The 16,991-nt window shown below is 34.8% G+C and overlaps 1 long non-coding RNA gene across 1 annotated transcript in view; it reads right to left on the minus strand.

The window, feature by feature from the left end:
* LOC122198501 overlaps nucleotides 1-16,991 on the minus strand; it is a 38,251-nt gene extending 21,260 nt beyond the window's left edge. The window contains exons 1-4 of the long non-coding RNA XR_006193020.1: nucleotides 16,858-16,991; nucleotides 12,522-12,689; nucleotides 7,088-7,223; nucleotides 1,315-1,495 (exon numbers count right to left, since the gene is read on the minus strand). This is a non-coding gene — a long non-coding RNA (uncharacterized LOC122198501). The remainder of the gene's footprint in view (nucleotides 1-1,314; nucleotides 1,496-7,087; nucleotides 7,224-12,521; nucleotides 12,690-16,857) is intronic.

A 16,991-nucleotide genomic window follows, 5' to 3' on the forward strand; every position in this document is an offset into this window, starting at 1 on the left:
AAATTCTTACTATGTGATCACCAAGATCCCAAGACTGTGGCACCTGGGTGGCTCAGTCAGCTATGTGTCTGACTCTTGGACTCTTGGTTTCGGCTCAGGTCGTGATCTCACAGCTTCCCGGGATTGAGCCTAATAGCACGTTCTGTGCTGGCAACATGGAGCCTGCTTGGGATTCTCTCTGTCCCTCTATCTGCCCTCCCCAACTGCGCTCTGTCTCTGTCTCTCTCAAAATAAATAAACTTCAAACAAACACACACACACACACAAAAACACAAAGATCCCAGGAGACAGTGGAGGACTCTGCTGGGAAACAAGCAAAATGCAAAATATTCTTTTATTTCACACACATCTGTAACCACACACAAACACAGACACACACATAGACACACAAGACACACTCATACACACATCTACCTTATAAAGTTGGTGACAGCAGGAGTTAGAGCTATGGAAGATACTTATTAAGAAAGTTGAAATCCAAATGCCAAACCTGAGAGGGGATGAAATGGAAAAATAAACTAATTATAGGTGTGATGGTTACTTTTATGTGTCAATTTGACTGGCTCTGAGGCACCCAGATTAAACATTGTTTCTGGGTGTATCTATGGAGAGTAATTCTGGATGAGATTATTGTTCGAACACAATCAAATTGTGTCCTCAGACATTATTTGAACAGATTATTGTTTGAATCTCTGGATGAGATTATTGGTTGAGTCTGCAAAGTAGATTGTCCTCCCCCATGTGGGTGAGCACCATCCAATCAACTCAGGGCTTGAATGAAACAAAAGGCAAGGCAGAGAATGGAGGAATTCACTCTCTTTCTTGTCTCACTGCTTAGCTGGGACATCTCATCTGATTTCCTCCAGTTCTCCTCATATTGGAATTTTCACCAGTGAATCTTCTGGTTCTCAGGGATTTGTACTTGCACTGAATTACTACCGCTTGCTTTTCTGGGTTGCCAGTTTGCAGATGGCAGATTGGTGGACCTCTCAGCTTCCATAATTATGTGGGCCAATTCCTTATTTCTTTCTATACATACTACTGGTTCTGCTTCTTTGGAGAAGCTTGAGAAATGAAAGTGGATATAGAAAAAAGAATGAAAACTAGAGGTCTCAGACTGAATTCATCTCACTAAGTTTTGTTATTTGTGATTTACATTGGGGTATTGACCTGAATAAAAATTTTATTAATGTCTTACAATAAAAATTCTGGAGATCCCTGTCTCTCACTCTAGTTCTTTTTCTCTCTCTCACACACACAAACACACACGCACACACTTACATTTTCAGCTTTTTAAAAATCAGAGGATTTTACCACAGTGAGTCATCAGTCCATTGTGGAGATCAGTTGAAGATAGATGAGTAATTGCTGCCCTCTTTGTAGGTGGGCCCCTGGGCTCTCCAATTCTTCACCTTTTACCAGCTGGTCACTGCAGGTTTTGAGTTTGTGAACCCTGGTCAACGCTGAGTCAAGGAAAAGAGCGTAACACCCAAAGCTGTTGGCAAAGAAGGAGAAGGTATCCAAAAAGAGAGAAGCAGTTAGCAAGCGGACTGACCTGGTTTCAAGGGCCACAGATATAAAACTTCTGTAGTTGCAAAGGATACTCTTTGATGAGGTCACATTTTAAAGCAAAATAAGAATTTTTAAAGAGAAGGAAGGGACATAAAACTAAATATTAAATCGGAAGAACAGTTTAGATCTCTAAGGAGGTTGAATAAGCAAAGTGAGTTCAACTTTGGAAAAACTTTCTGAAGACAAAATGGTGGACTGTTTTCCTTTTTGCTAAGTTCTGTGCAAGAAGGAGATGAAGGAAGGCAATCTGCTGGTAACAGATGGCACACACAACGCTAACAGACGACAAAAAGCAAACAAGACTAATCAACCAACTCCTATTTAGTTTTCATCTTCTTCAACCAGGAAATGATCTCCAAAGTGGCAAGAGGAGAGCAAACGTAGTTAGGAGGAAATTGAAAACCAAGATAGGCAAGGAGGTAGTGTGAAAATATAGAGCCATTTTAATCCTCCAGTCTCAGAAAACTTACATCTCAGGGAGTGAAAGAGCTAGAGATTTGATTATAAAACCACCACAATGTTCAAGAACACCTAAAAAATGGAAGAAATTGTAAGTGGAAGAAAAGCAATTTTTTTCTTTCAATTATTGACATCTTGCTTTCTCTTTATTAAAATAATACATGTTGGAAATAGGAAATTGATAAGATACATAAAGGTCATAGAAAGCAGAAACAACCTACAATTTTACTTGTAATTATACCTTTTAGGCATATTTTCTTTATGAACCTCAGCATTAAATCACAAATACTTTTCAATGCAACAATGCTTCAAAAACATCTCTTAATAACTATATTATATCACATCATATATAAATCATGATATCATATATATGTGATATTGTATAGTTATTAAATTATATTAACATTTATAATATGTAGTTACTGAATTATATGTAATATATTTAGTGTTTTTCTTCTTCAGTGGTACTTGTTTCCAATTTTAGACCTGTGAAGTGTGATGAACATCATTACATATAAATATGTTACTTTTTTTAGATTTTTGCTTTAGCATTCATTCTTTTATTATAATTGGGAGTAAAATGACTATATAAAATGTCTCTGTGTGTATTATTTAACTGCTTTCCAGAGTTTGATTCAATGTACATATATGAGAATACCTTTCCATGGAATCCTCAAAATATTGAGTATCACGATTACATAAGATTTTGCAAACTAAGAGTAAAAACAATATCTTGTTATTTTGGTTTGCATTCCTTTGAATCTCAGTGAGGAAGAAGAGTTTTGATATTTTTATTAGCCATTTATATTTCCCCTACCATTAATTATTATCTCTTTGTATTAATCACCATTTTTTGATGTCTGTATATGATACTAGAAATTTTTATTCTTATTTAGGGTAAAAAAGGTTATTAATGTAAAAAGCATCTAATCTTCATTAACTTTTTTATTTGGATATTTTGTCTGATGTCAATAGCTGAATCTCTTGTTTTTATTCCTGATATTCTGGTATATCCTTGGTTTGTCTTCTTACAGACATCTGTTGTAAGTAACACAGAGAACCTTTTTTTAACCTTTATAACTGTTATGAAATGATATTCTATCTCTTAACTTGTTTTATACCATCTATTTTTGTTTGCTGCCATATACGTCAGTTGGTTTTTATTTTTATTTTTGCAGAAGTCTACTTTTTGTTTTATTTCATAGTAGTTTTGCGAAGTTATTTTTTTGTTCTTAGTTTTACCAGTGATAACACCTCTAAAATATTTTTAAACTTGTATTTCTCTATTTCTCAAGGACACATAGAAATTACGACCTACCCACTCTTACTTTTGTTGATTTTTATTTTTCTGAATGGGAGTTGTGAAACTGACTTAGTACATACTGTTCTACTATATAAAACACCACGTTCAATAGTTTTGTATTTTGCATTCAGTTGAATAGTCATACTACCACAGCTGTTTATGCTTCATCCACTTATGTTTCTTACTATCTAACAACCGGTCCTTCCATATTACCACAGTACTATTCTTAGGTTAAGTGACTGAGGAATGTCTCTTTCTGAAAGATTACATACGTCTTGTGGGTTTCAGGGGGCTTTTAATACCTAAGAAAAATTTTCTGTCATGTTTACATTTGAATGACCTCTTAGATGAGTATTTGAATCTTGAGTTGCTACTGCTTAACTTCAAAAAAAATTTGATACCACACTTTTCTCTAACTTGAGTTGTCCACCTAAGTATATTATCAATTGCAAAGAAATGAAAATAAGGAATATATTTTCAGAGTTCTTGAATACAGCTATTCTTTTGTTTTGAAACTAGATTGGCTAGAGTACTATACATCAAGTTCTTAAATTACATTTTTCGTCTAAAAATTCTACAGGCATTGTCATTTACAATTTAGTACCACAAAATAAAAGTCTGAGACTAGCACAATTTTTGTCCCTTTTTATGTAATTTTTTTTATTTCCCTGACTATATACTTGTAGGATTTAACAATGTAAAAGTATGGTCTCTTACTATTCATTTCACCTGCAACATATGGGATCATATTTCATCTGTAGGCTCAAGTCAGTTTTCACCCATGAAAATGTTCTTCCTGAAGTCTTTGATAGTCTTTTATCCATTTTTTTCCCTTCATTTATCATAATAAGCATAATTTTTAGTCTGTATTCTCTTCCTTCCATGTCTTTTTTAACTGTCTAAAATATCTAGGTCCTTTTATTCAGCACACAGGGGAGAGCTTCTGTAACTTATTATTGCCAATCCAATGTTCCCAATTTCATTCCCGCTCTTTACTTTTTCCAGTGTGGATTCTAATTTTTCTCTTCAGCTCATTCCCTTCTATAACCTACTACTCATCCTATGTTTTTCTCTCTATATAGCCCTGTAATGGTTGTGATAATCTCCCCAGAAAATTTGTCTAAGCCAGTCAGAGTTGTTTTATTTCACATTTCAGTAATTGCCTGAGGAACATTCATATAATTCAATTCGAGTCAATGTGAAGAGAAGCTGACTGGGAGCCTCCGCATAATACTTTTCCTCCTAAGAAAGAGACTTAGGAAGATTCATCACTTTTTATCATGTGCACGTTAGCACAGATGTGACACATGGAGTGCTGCAGACGTCTTTAGACTTTGAGGTAAACCAGCCTGAAAACAAAACAAAAACAAACTGGGTCGGAGGAACACAGAGGCCCTGATGACAACTTGACCTCTGCAATGAACCTGCATGAGAATCAACTTGGCCCTCATACTCAAATCATGTGAGAAAATAATGTTTCTTATTTAAGCCATCCAACATCAGAACCGTTACTTGCAGCCAAAGACATACTAATTAGTACTAGCTTCTTATTTCTACTATTTCATGATAGTCATATCATTAGACTTTCATTAGGATATTAGACTTTTATGAGGAGAGTAAGGCAAATATTCTCAATTACTTCCCACGTATTCTTATAGAATAATATTTTAGAAGTTGTTCTTTCTCTGAATCTCCAGGCTAATTCTTCTTTGACTTTATATTGAAAAATTTTCCATAAACCCCATGTCATGCTATTCAATACTACCCTGTTTCCTCATCCTTGATACTTCTATAGTGATGCTTTATTTTACAGACTTACAGAGTGCATGTACTACTCCTATCCAGATACTTTGCCTATTGAGTACTGGTGAATTCTTGTTTTTAGACCTGGACATGCAGCAATGTGTTCCTGTATTATTATTAATAATACGGGTGGATAGATGGAAATAGATAGGTAGGTAGGTAGGTAGGTAAGTAGATAGGTAGGTAGGTAGGTAGATAGATAATCTTTACTAAAGTTGTTGGGCATCAGGGTTTAGCTGGCTCTCAGATTTTCTGGTTAACATAATCCTTCAGTCGCAAACTTAGGAGCAGACACGGGATGCAGCTGTTTATGCAGTGCTGGTGCAGTAAATGGACTAAATCTACACTAGAATGTGTATTCCAAGTCATTAAAAATCCCCTTCACACAACAACATATGGCCTTTTCTTATTTTTGGCTTCCTGTGCTATTGCAATTTTGGTCTCTTAATAGATCTTTATCAAAATCTCTCACATATGTATTTAGGTGAGAGTTGTAAGAGGATATAACAAACACCAGGATCTGGCCTCTGCATTGACTCTAATTCCTCTATTATAAAAGGAGAATATATAGATCAGTAAGCTTGGAAGTATTTCTCTTAGACATATTATCAAATAAAAATATTAAATAGATTCTAAGGAGTACTTCAAATAGAAGGGTGAACCCCAAAGCATGAACATGTATTGTTCTTGTTTACACCATACTGAATTAGTCTCATTTCCTTCATGGTGAAGCTGGCTTTCCTAGTAGTCATAGTAGGATGTCATCTGTGTCCTCAAATGTCTTCCTTGGAGCCCTGAGGTGTGTGGGCAGCCATGGCTGAGGAAGAGCGTGACAGGAATGGGGGTTGATGAGTATAAATGTCCCATTTTTCATGCATATTTCAACTACAGCAGCTACACATTTTTATGTTCTATAAATTATTTTTCCACATAAGATTGTAATTTTAAAAAAGAATTATGTTTCTTTCAAAAAAAAAACAAACAAACAAAACCTAGCAATCAGAAAACCTTCCTATTGATGAAGCATTTTTCCTGCAGGAGAAATTTAATAAAGTCTCTCATGACATTCCTGAGACTATGAAAATAAAGTGTGAATTGAACAAGAGTATAGTCAACCAGGTCATAGCTAGCTAAACAGCCATGACTACCATGTCAACCTGGTCCTCTCTAGGGATATGGCAATGAGATCCTGATTGTCTCAATATTTTGGTTACCAAATTGAAAGAAGATATAAGTTACATGCTATTTAAATTGGCAGATGATTAAAAACGAGTTAACTAGGTAACGTGTTGAGTGGCAATCAATATTTACAATTGTTTCAACAGACTAAAAATTAATAAGGTTAAATTAAAGATGTATTGAAGATTGACCCTTGAAACTTAAATAATAATTTACTTAATTGAAGAATAGATGAAGTATAATTTAAGTAGCTCATGTGAGTAAATCAACATGTGTTTACAAACAGCCAGCTCAACATGAACCAAAAACTGCTCTAAAAAAAGAAATACAGTTTTAAATTACATGTAGAACTCCCAACATTCTTACTGGCCTCTATCATGGCTGCTCTACATCTGGAGAGCATATTTGATTTGCCTTGGCTAAACTAAGGTTCTATCAAGGGAGGTAAAGAAAATGCTGAGATCAGCTGCATTACATGAGAAAGGGTTGGAGGGGTTAAGAATGTTGGGACTGGAGATAAGAAGACAAAGGATAGTATCAAAGTAGCTCCAAACATCTGAAGGTCTGCCACATGAAATAATACTTCTCTGTGTTTCAAAAGGATAAAACCAGTTCCAACGGGCAGAAATTACAGAGGCGAAGATTTGGTTCATTACATGGAAAAAGAATTGTAATTAGAACCATCCTGAAAGGATCGGTCAGCCTCACGAATCAGACTTAAAAGTAAATCTTCAAGCAGAGGCATTAGGTAAAATATTAAATCATAAATACCTGCAGCATTTCTTTGAGAACTTCAGCCTTTCTGATTTCCATCCACAATAGAAGAGTGACAGAGCCTTAGCTCTGTAGATTACCCCCAAGGAAGCAGGGGAGGCCTCCATGATTCATGGCTAAGGACGTGGGATGGCTGCAAGGGAGAATGAGCTCACGGTTGTTTTTATCACTTTATTTCTCCTAACTGAAAATAAAGCATTCTCGACTATATGACTTTAAAAGAAAAATAAACGCTTGATTAATGTTTCCTGAGTTTATACATTATTTAGGGCTCCACTTGCTGTTTTATTGAAAGATGATAAATCAACTCTATTAGACATTTTAAGAGTAAGACGTGTTCTCTTCATCTCTAACACGCTATTTTTCATGTCATCAGACAATTTTTGTCCTCATGTATTCATACTTTTATGTTTGTCATTATCAAATACAGACACTAAAATCATCACCATTTTCCATTATCTTATAGGATTCAAAACATGTCTCAATAAATGATTAATACTCTTTTCCCACATATTTCATAATTTGCTCATCAATCTTTGGGGGAGGTTGCTATTATATACATTTTTAAAATAAACAGATTGATGAATTCCAAGTTTGTCTTGGTCATTATAAATATTTACACTTTCAGAAAAAAAACTTTAGGATCAATTTGTAAAGTTCAGAAAAGGTCCCATTGTAATTTTGACTGAAATGGCATTGAGTTTATATGGTAATTTGGGGAAAATAATATCTTTACAATATTGAATCTTTCTTTTAAGAAATAGCATATTTAGCTTTAATTAAGATCTTTCTGTAACATCTTTTTGTAGAGTTTTACAATTTTGTTCCTATAGGTCATAAATATTTCTTGCGCTTAGAGTTATAGTTTTGATGCTATTGTGAAAGGTATTTTTAGCGTAAATTTCTAGTGGTTTCTTTGCAGGAGTACAAACATAAAAGTCTTTGTGATCCAAGAAGGTAACATAAATGATTCTATACTCCTTTATTCTATTAGGGGAGAGATTATATTAATACATTTCCCTACTGTTGAGTCGACTTTGTATTCCTGAAATAAAAAGCATGGTTTATTATATTGTATTATTAATTTAAATTCATTCCTCATATATGTTTTTAACATTTTATTTAAAATTTTCCCTCTACAATCATAGGTAAGGTTGCTCTGAATTTTTTCTGCTTTGTTTTATTATCAACGTATGGCTACTCTTTTTCCTTCTGAACTTTTCCTATTATGATCAAGTTTTCTTTTACCTTTTTGGTTTTATTCAGGGATAAGGCAGTTCTACCTTATTTTTATAGAATTATATATTGTATCTTAAATTTATAACAATATATTTAAAATGTTTTCACTTAATCGCAAAACCAATCATATGCATAGCCTCTTACCATCTTCTATAACAGGAGCTCCAACAAGCTCTTTTTCCCCATTCTCCCACATTTTGTTAAATTCATGTAGAACTCTAACTCCCCACTGATTGTAATTTTACTGTCTACTCTCCCTAGCATATTTCAGGAGCTCTTTAACAATCATTTTAAATTTCATAGCCATATTATCAGCAATTGCCTACACTCAATTAGAAGTTTTACTGAATACGTCTCTCGCCATGGCTTCCTATGTTTAAGGTCTTTCCCCTTGAATTCATTTTTTTTTAAATTTTGCTTCAGCATTACCTTAAATAATTTTTTTCTAGCATGCACCTAAGTGGCATATTGGTTTAATTGTATAGTTATGTTTTGGTATAGTATTATATAATCAAATCCTTTTATTAACTTGTATACACTGCTCCATAATCATTTAGCAACCCAGCTTAACAACTAATAATTAACTTGTAAGGATCTTTCGCTTAGATTTTTTTTTTTTTTTTGCATTTGGGAATCCACAAGGTTTACCAAGATTTATTAAAATTGTGTCTCTTTTCTCCTCATTCACAATATTACCTTAAAATGTTTGAAGGGCTCTTTAGTCTGAAGAAAGACCTGAATTTCTTCAGTTTAACAGAAGCTTATTCTAATAAACTTTTAAAATTGCATTTTCTTCTCAAACTTCTGTTAAAGTGGTATCAGATATTTTGGATCTGTCCCTTCTTTTCTCATAATTTAATCATTTTTGTTATTGCGTTTGTACTCAATACATTAGCTTCCAGATTAATGGCTTAGCTGTCAGTCATGTCTGTTTTGCAATTCAACTTTTCCATTGACTTCTTTAAATGCTAGTATGCTTTTAATTTCCCTAAAGTTTGTTTATTCTTCAATTCCCTCTTTCTTTTTCCAACAACCTACTATTGCTCTATGGATGTGGTATCTCCATAAAAAACACTCTAAGAATATCAAATAGATTTATTTGAAAAATTTATTTTTCTTCCTGCAGTAACTGTTGCTTCAGAGATTAGATCTTCTGTTTGTTCCCATTACTGCCTTCTTTTCCTTCCAGTGATTCTTGGTTATCTCTTCATTTTACTTATGAACGTCTGGAATTAATCAGTTTGATAGCTTGTGTTTCCTCGGCACTTGTGAAAAACCACTCTTCTTTCAGTAAATGTGACTCAAAATTGCATGAGCCATATGGTGGGAGGGAGATGGAACATACAGACAGACGAGCTTCCTTTCATGCCTGTGATGCTTTCTTGACATGAATTCTAGAAGGCAAGAGTTACTGGACCTGTTTATTTCTCCAGCCCTAATGCCCTGGCTGGAAACCCATTTTTGCAAACTCTGTTTGGAGATCTATATTTGCTAGCTGTAATCTGGAGGCAGAAACTAATCTAGGCATTCCGGAAAATGTGAGTGGATGACTGGAAATCTTTCAGTGATTTACTTGCCAGTTTTCCTATGCGTAACATCAGGCTTTTCTTACTCTATTCTTAGTCTCTTAGTGTTCTTTTAGGGAAAACGACATTCAATTTGTAGTGGTCTTTCAACCACTATAGCTCTTCCCAGTGTCAATCCTGACAGATCTGTTTTTCTTTTCTAATTTTTTTCAGTTTCTGACCTATTGATGGCATCCTTCCCAGTTCTTCAGGATTACTATGTTTCCTTATGTTACTTCAATGAGATTTAGAAGAGATTAGAGTATGTGCTCAGTCCCTCACCTTGAACTTGAAGTCTCCATTAAATTTTATCTTTATTCTGAGCATTTTGCCAATGGTCCCAGCAATAATTACCTTCTATTCCCTTTAGAATCCTACCACAGTTTTTATATAATTTTATTCTTATCCTCTCATATCGCATTGTAATTATGCATTTGTTTGTTTGTTTTTTTTTCCCAAATTGGCTATGAACTTTATGAGGATAGCGACAATCTTATTTGTGTTTGCATTTCTAGGGACTAATGCAGCGTAGGCTGGTATACACAAAGTACATAATAGTTCTTTAGCAAACAGATGAAGAAAGGCATAGTCTAATAAAAGTGCTAGCATGAGATGCCAAGATATTGGTTTTGGAAGTCTTATATGACCGATTTTTGGAGCCACGATGGAGAGCAGAATTTAAACTTCATAAACCGGCCTATGTCATAATTTCTTGTGATTTTAAATATTTACGAAACACAGTGCCAGCTACAGCTACCCAGACTTTTCAGAAGGAAGGATGATTGCCTCGAGCCCTTTTCTTATTGGTGCCTTGAGGGAAGATGAATGTCCCTCCAAAGGTGTCTGCATGTTTCTAGGGAGCACGTTTTCCATGGACGTCTCTGACCTTGGCACTTCCTTTTGTAGAATTACTTTGAGAGGAGTATGGCTATCTCCGGTGTGTAATGCTTTTCTTCACTGTTTCAACAAAAATATGGTGCTGGATGTTGGTCATTACTTCATAATGTATACAAGGCCAAGAACTGAAAATCGAACACTAGATTTTCCCGCTCCAGAACCCTTTCCATTTGGCCTATAACTGGGACATTTTCATTGGCTCCCTGAGCCCAGGGAGCACACGGGCTTCTGTGGGGTGGTTGTTCCCCTCCTCTAGCCCCCTCATTTTGTCCCTGTGGCCCATTCCATCACTCCCAGACTGCTTCTAATGCCAAATTCTCCCCACTCTAATACTCCTCTTTCTTTGGCTGCATCTTTTGAACTCAACCCCAGGAATACTTCTGAATATCTAAAGATGATCCAAGTGTTCACATGAAGGAGCTCTATTAGCAGCTCACTCAGCTATGACCTTCGGATTGTATTTAAGGATCCATCTTCCTTAAAAGAAACTTTAATTTATTTTTTAATTTTTTAAATATTTCTTTTTGAGACAGAGAGAGAGAGAGAGAGAGAGAGAGAAAATGTACAAGTGAGGGAGGGGCAGAGAGAGAGAGGGAGACACAGAATCCGAAGCAGGCTCCAGGCTGGGAGCTATCAGCACAGAGCCTGAGGCGGGGCTTGAACTCAGGAGCAGTGGGATCATGACCCGAGCTGAAGTAGAATGCTCAACCAACTGAGCCACCCAGGTGCCCCAAAAGGAACTTTATAAAAATGACATGGCATATTTAATTATCTGCCTATTTCCAAAAAATTAGAATCTATATCCAGAACATAAGCCCTTAAAATCAAGCATTCATACACCAAGAGTGTTGACAATTCACATAACAGGTACATGACAAAAACAGATTAAGAAATATTAAAATACACTATACATAAGAAAAGTAGCTCTTTTACAATATTCATGTTTAATCTTTCCACAAGCTAACCCAACTGCAAATACCATTCATTCAAATAATTGCAGAGGAAAATAAAAAAATCACTGTTACATCTTCAGTTGACAATGATAACTCGTAGATGTCAATCCACAGAGAAAGAAGGAGATTGCTATTTTATAATTTAGAACATGTATTCATCGGTGATATTTTTTTACCCCCAACAAAGATCAAAATAATGTACTTAGGTTTGTGCTTATCTGCACAGTGGTACTAATCACTATAAAACAGAGCATTCATCAGTGATATTTTCTGCTTAATTTAAAAACAAATTAATAAAGATCAATTCCTTTACGTTGTTCTGTAAAACAAAACACTACCCATGTGTGATTTGTAATATGTGTGTGTACTTTCTGCCCTTGTTTACAATGAATACTACTGCAAAAGGAGTGTTTGCTCTCTGTGTAGGAACCATTTGCTATCTCTAGGGAAAATCCTAAATGCTATCCTATTTCAATGTAGCACAGAAGGAGGGAGGAAAGTGCAGCTAGCCTGTGCTTAAAGGTCTTCCATTTTTCCATCAAGCAGCAATTACTCCTTTTTTTTTATTTTTTACAAATGTTACTATATTTGTTTCTACTGGTTTTCAAGATAATATTTGTTTGTTGTTAAATTTTCAAATAGTACAGAAGGAGGTAAAATACAAAGCATATCTTCTTCTAACTTTATCTTATGTAGACTGAGTGCTCTTATAATTTACTAGTTTGAGAGAATAAATACATAGTGAACATAGGCACATAAACAAAATATACTTCTGACCTCAATGGGAAAGTGTTGTTTTATATCTTCTTAGAGAGGATCTTCTCTAAGAGCAGCATGCTCTTCTTTTTTTAAGAAAGGGTTAAGTAATCTTTTATTTCCTGTGACAAGTAGCAATTACTCTTTTCCTCTTCCATCCTGATAAAGCCCTGCAGAAACTTCTAAGACCTAGTGAAAAGAATGATAACAGCAGTACCAAAACTATTATGTTTCCTATCATACTGTCTTTGAGTTCGAGATTTTCTTTGCATTGGATACACCCAATTTCAACTCATATATCCAAGAATTATGGATAATTTCAACTGTACATGCACTATAATAAAATTTCATTCTAATATATTTTGTTTCTCTATAGTACATTATCTTGGAATTTGACAATTTTTTCTTCCATTTATAAAATTTCTTGTATAGACTAAAGAAAATTTTTCTTAAGTCATTATCAATTAATTAATTGTTACTGATCAATTTTAAAGATTTAATTTATTATTCAACATTTCAAAAAAGTCCTGGGCTATTTCCCATAGTAAAGTCTATAAGTAAATCTATTCCAAGCATTTCCACTCAAAAGTTTCTTCAGATGACAATTTAAATTTTAGAATTTAGAAAATAAAACATAATTTACTGTAATCTCCACCCAATTATATTTGTAGCAAATTTTTATCAGGTGAGTAGAAAATAAATAAATCTTTTTGTATTCACCTTACAGCAGCATAAATGTGTACGCTTGTTATATGAACAGGAAAGTAAGTAATTAGTGGGATGGATTTTAGGGGGAAATTTATTTAGTCAATCAGCTATTATGAATAGTCAATTAAAGTGCAGAACTTTGGTTTACAATATGCACAAAATTAAATATGAAACAGGAATACAAATCCATTTTATGAGAGCAAATAGAATTTTGGTGTGACAAAGTATATCAAGTGTAACTAGCTTTTCTAATAAAGATTATGCTGTAAGATTTTAGTGAACTAGTACGAGAATAATTCAAATTTACCTCCTTAATGCAAACCATAAGAGACACTTAAATACAGAGAATAAACTGAGGGTGGATGGGGGTGAGGGGAGAGGGGAAAGTGGGTGATGGGCATTGAGGAGGGCACTTGTTGGGATGACCACTGGGTGTTGTATGGAACCCAATTTGACAATAAATTATATTTAAAAAAAGAATAAAACGTCCTCGTATCGAACTCCCTTGCTAGAGGGAAAAAAATGTATCTCCTTAAAGATGTATTAAAATATAGTATGCAATCTCTTATTTAGTATCAAGGAAAAATAAAGGTTATATAAATATGGGTGTATATAAAAATCATTCTGCTAAAAGTTACATTTACTTCTTGTGTTATTTTTGACTGCCTTTGTGTGAAAAATAGCATACCTCTTCTAAGGCACCCATATATATGCAGTATAGTTATATCTTATAACTATATTATGTGTGGTGGCCCTTTTAGGATCTTGATGTCAGAAAACAGTACCAACAACAATAAATAGTGGTTCATCGATTGTGATGATAATAACCTGATTCTTTCACTTTGTTTTCTAGATATCTAGGCAAACAGCTCCAAACAAGACAATCAATGCATCTTTAAATAGAAAGATGAACAACAAATGACATTGAAAATTTCTGGAAGACTATCTAATTGTGAGGAAACAAACCAATTATGCTAACAGAATTCTGTTTTATTAAGCTGAATGTGACCAAGTTACAAACCTTTGATGAGATCTTTTTATAGATACACACCAATATTTGATTAGACTCATGTTAAATTAGGAAACAAATGAGGGCCTGCCAGAGAACAACCAGTCTGTCAGATGATAAAGTGCCCAATGTAGGAAAGAGCCCTGCCCTACATAAGTAAAAGCTCTTTTGCCCAAATTTGAAGTCGTGTTTTACCCTTTTATAATATGAAAGCATAAATAGAATTTGGGGAGGAGGATACCACTGCATATTAAAATAGCATTTTTTTTTCCTCAGAAGATCTCAGGTTATTTTTGCAATCTCTAGATGCATGCTTCGGTTCTAGGTCCTCAGGGAGTAGCAACATACCCTAATGTTACCTAAGGGAACTGTACTCATTTATCTCATTTTGATGGAAAAAACTCAAATTCTTCTACTTGCCTTCACTGACAGGCCTTTCCAAATCCCCTCTGCCTCCTGGACCAGCTCTCCTTAAAGTGATGAGTAGATCACATTCTAATAAATCATTTATCAGACATCAGAGGATGAATTTACTGATGGATAGAGGAGGGAGGGTTTTAGCCAATAGAGACTTCGTAAAGAGTGAATTCTAGGTTACGTGGAAAATTAATAAGACCTATAGGAGAGATGGTCAGAATAAGGAAGGTTACCCCACAGAATGTTTGTAATAACCAACATGGGGTGAGTTAAACACAGATTTTACTAATGAAGCAGCAAGTTCAACTGAGGGTGACCTGCTCATGTTATCCTCCTGAGATATAACATGGGGGTCCTTATCCATTATGATGCCTGTATATTTGTGATATTATAATGAGAAAAAACATATGCAAATAGAATAAACAAGCAATACAAGACAGCAAAATACTTGGCCTAGTAAACTCCTGATGAGAGATCTTGGGAAAAGTGTAGTAGGGGTTTGTGCCACAAAGAATGACATCATGAAGGGTCAGAATTTGATGTCTGTTTAAAAAGGTTAATATAAGTATTCAGTTCTAAGTATTACTGATCTCTTGGGTTTTGGTGTTATTGTTATTGTTTTTGTTTTTTTAACTATCATCGGGGCGCCTGGGTGGCTCAGTCGGTTAAGCGTCCAACTTCAGCTCAGGTCATGATCTCACAGTCTGTGAGTTCAAGCCCCACATCGGGCTTTGTGCTGACAGCTCAGAGTCTGGAGCCTGTTTCGGATTCTGTTTCTCCCTCTCTCTCTGACCCTCCCCCCTTCGTGCTCTGTCTCTCTCTGTCTCAAAAATAAATAAATGTTAAAAAAAATTACTTTGACTACGATCAAGGCAGTATAGCAGAAATATCAGCTGCTTATCTACATGTCTGGCCTATATTACCTATCTGCTCAGGTGTCCAGGAATTCACAGCTGGGGTAAACAGGTGCTCACTACCTCCTCTGGCTTCCTTGGTAAGTTGGCCTGAAATGGTGCTAGACCTTAAATTGCCTTCAGTAGTGCTCAGAAGGGTTGGATCCACTCATAGGTTTTATCAAACATATACTTGATAGAAAATAATTCAGAAATTTATTATCTCCCCAAAATTGAATGGTGAAACCTTTGCTTAGAATCTGAAGTTTGGTTTGCATGTCACGCAGACTATCCTAAAGCACAGCTCTGATCACAGAGTCTTGCAGAGTATACGGCACCTCTGAGAGACCCAGGACATCCTAAATAAAAAATCATTGTTTCCCATGTTACTGGCTCCCTATTTCTTACCAAATAAATTTATTTGCTTTATCCCAGTGGATTTAATTAAGCACTAGAATACCTTTCCGACATTGTCCTCTCACATTTGGTCTTGAAACTCTTTGTTCACAGATCTAAAAGAATATTGTAAAACCATGTATCTTCTCATAGACTTTTAAGTTGGTATTGAAAAAAATGTTATTATAAGTTTAAATAGTTATAAAAACATAATTCTAAGTATTTATGTCTTTAATAAACATTATAATAACATTTATTATATTATAGAGTATAATTATTATATTACTTTATATGTATCCAGTGAAATCTAAATAATATAGTAACTTGACAACCACCAAAACCTATTTAAAATGCTCTTAAATATTATCTTCTTTAACAGATTTTTTAAATGTTTTATTTATTTTTGAGAGAGAGAAAGAGAGAGAGCGCGTGCGTGTGCGCATGAGCGGGGGAGGGTCAAAGAGAGAGGGAGACAGAGGATCCAAAGCAGGCTCTGTGCCCCAACAGTCAGTATTTTTATGTCACTCACTTTTGTGCTTAAACTTGTATTTCCATACTTCTTCCTCAGAATTTTATTCTAATGTAGTTTTATGCTTGAAAGTCTTTTACTGATCATCTCATTATATATCCCTGCAACAACTATCCATCTATCTAGATATGTAGCTTTTTCTGTGACCATAAGGGACTAAGCATTAAATATTAAAGTTACAATAATCTAATATTTTTGGCAAAAGTAGATGGCACCACCCTTCTATGAATCTGAATAATGTTTCAATGAAATATGAAATACTAATTTGCCTGCCATATGCATTCCTTTTTCTCAAATGTGTAATAATCTGTTGGAAGTGACATTTCATTTTCTCCCTTTCCTTGAAATCATCCAAAAATATTCCCCTGAGGAGCAGCAGACAAGGAGGGACATGTAACTACTTACCAAGCTCTCAAGACTGAGATTGGTGACCATGCTGAGGGCACTCTGAAGAGATTGACATTCACCAGCATGCCTTTTATAAATCTTGATTATTCTAATTCCAAGGTAGACAGATATACTGAGCATTGTCATGAGTT

This window comes from Panthera leo, chromosome C2, assembly GCF_018350215.1.
Source record: "Panthera leo isolate Ple1 chromosome C2, P.leo_Ple1_pat1.1, whole genome shotgun sequence".
NCBI lineage: Eukaryota > Metazoa > Chordata > Mammalia > Carnivora > Felidae > Panthera > Panthera leo.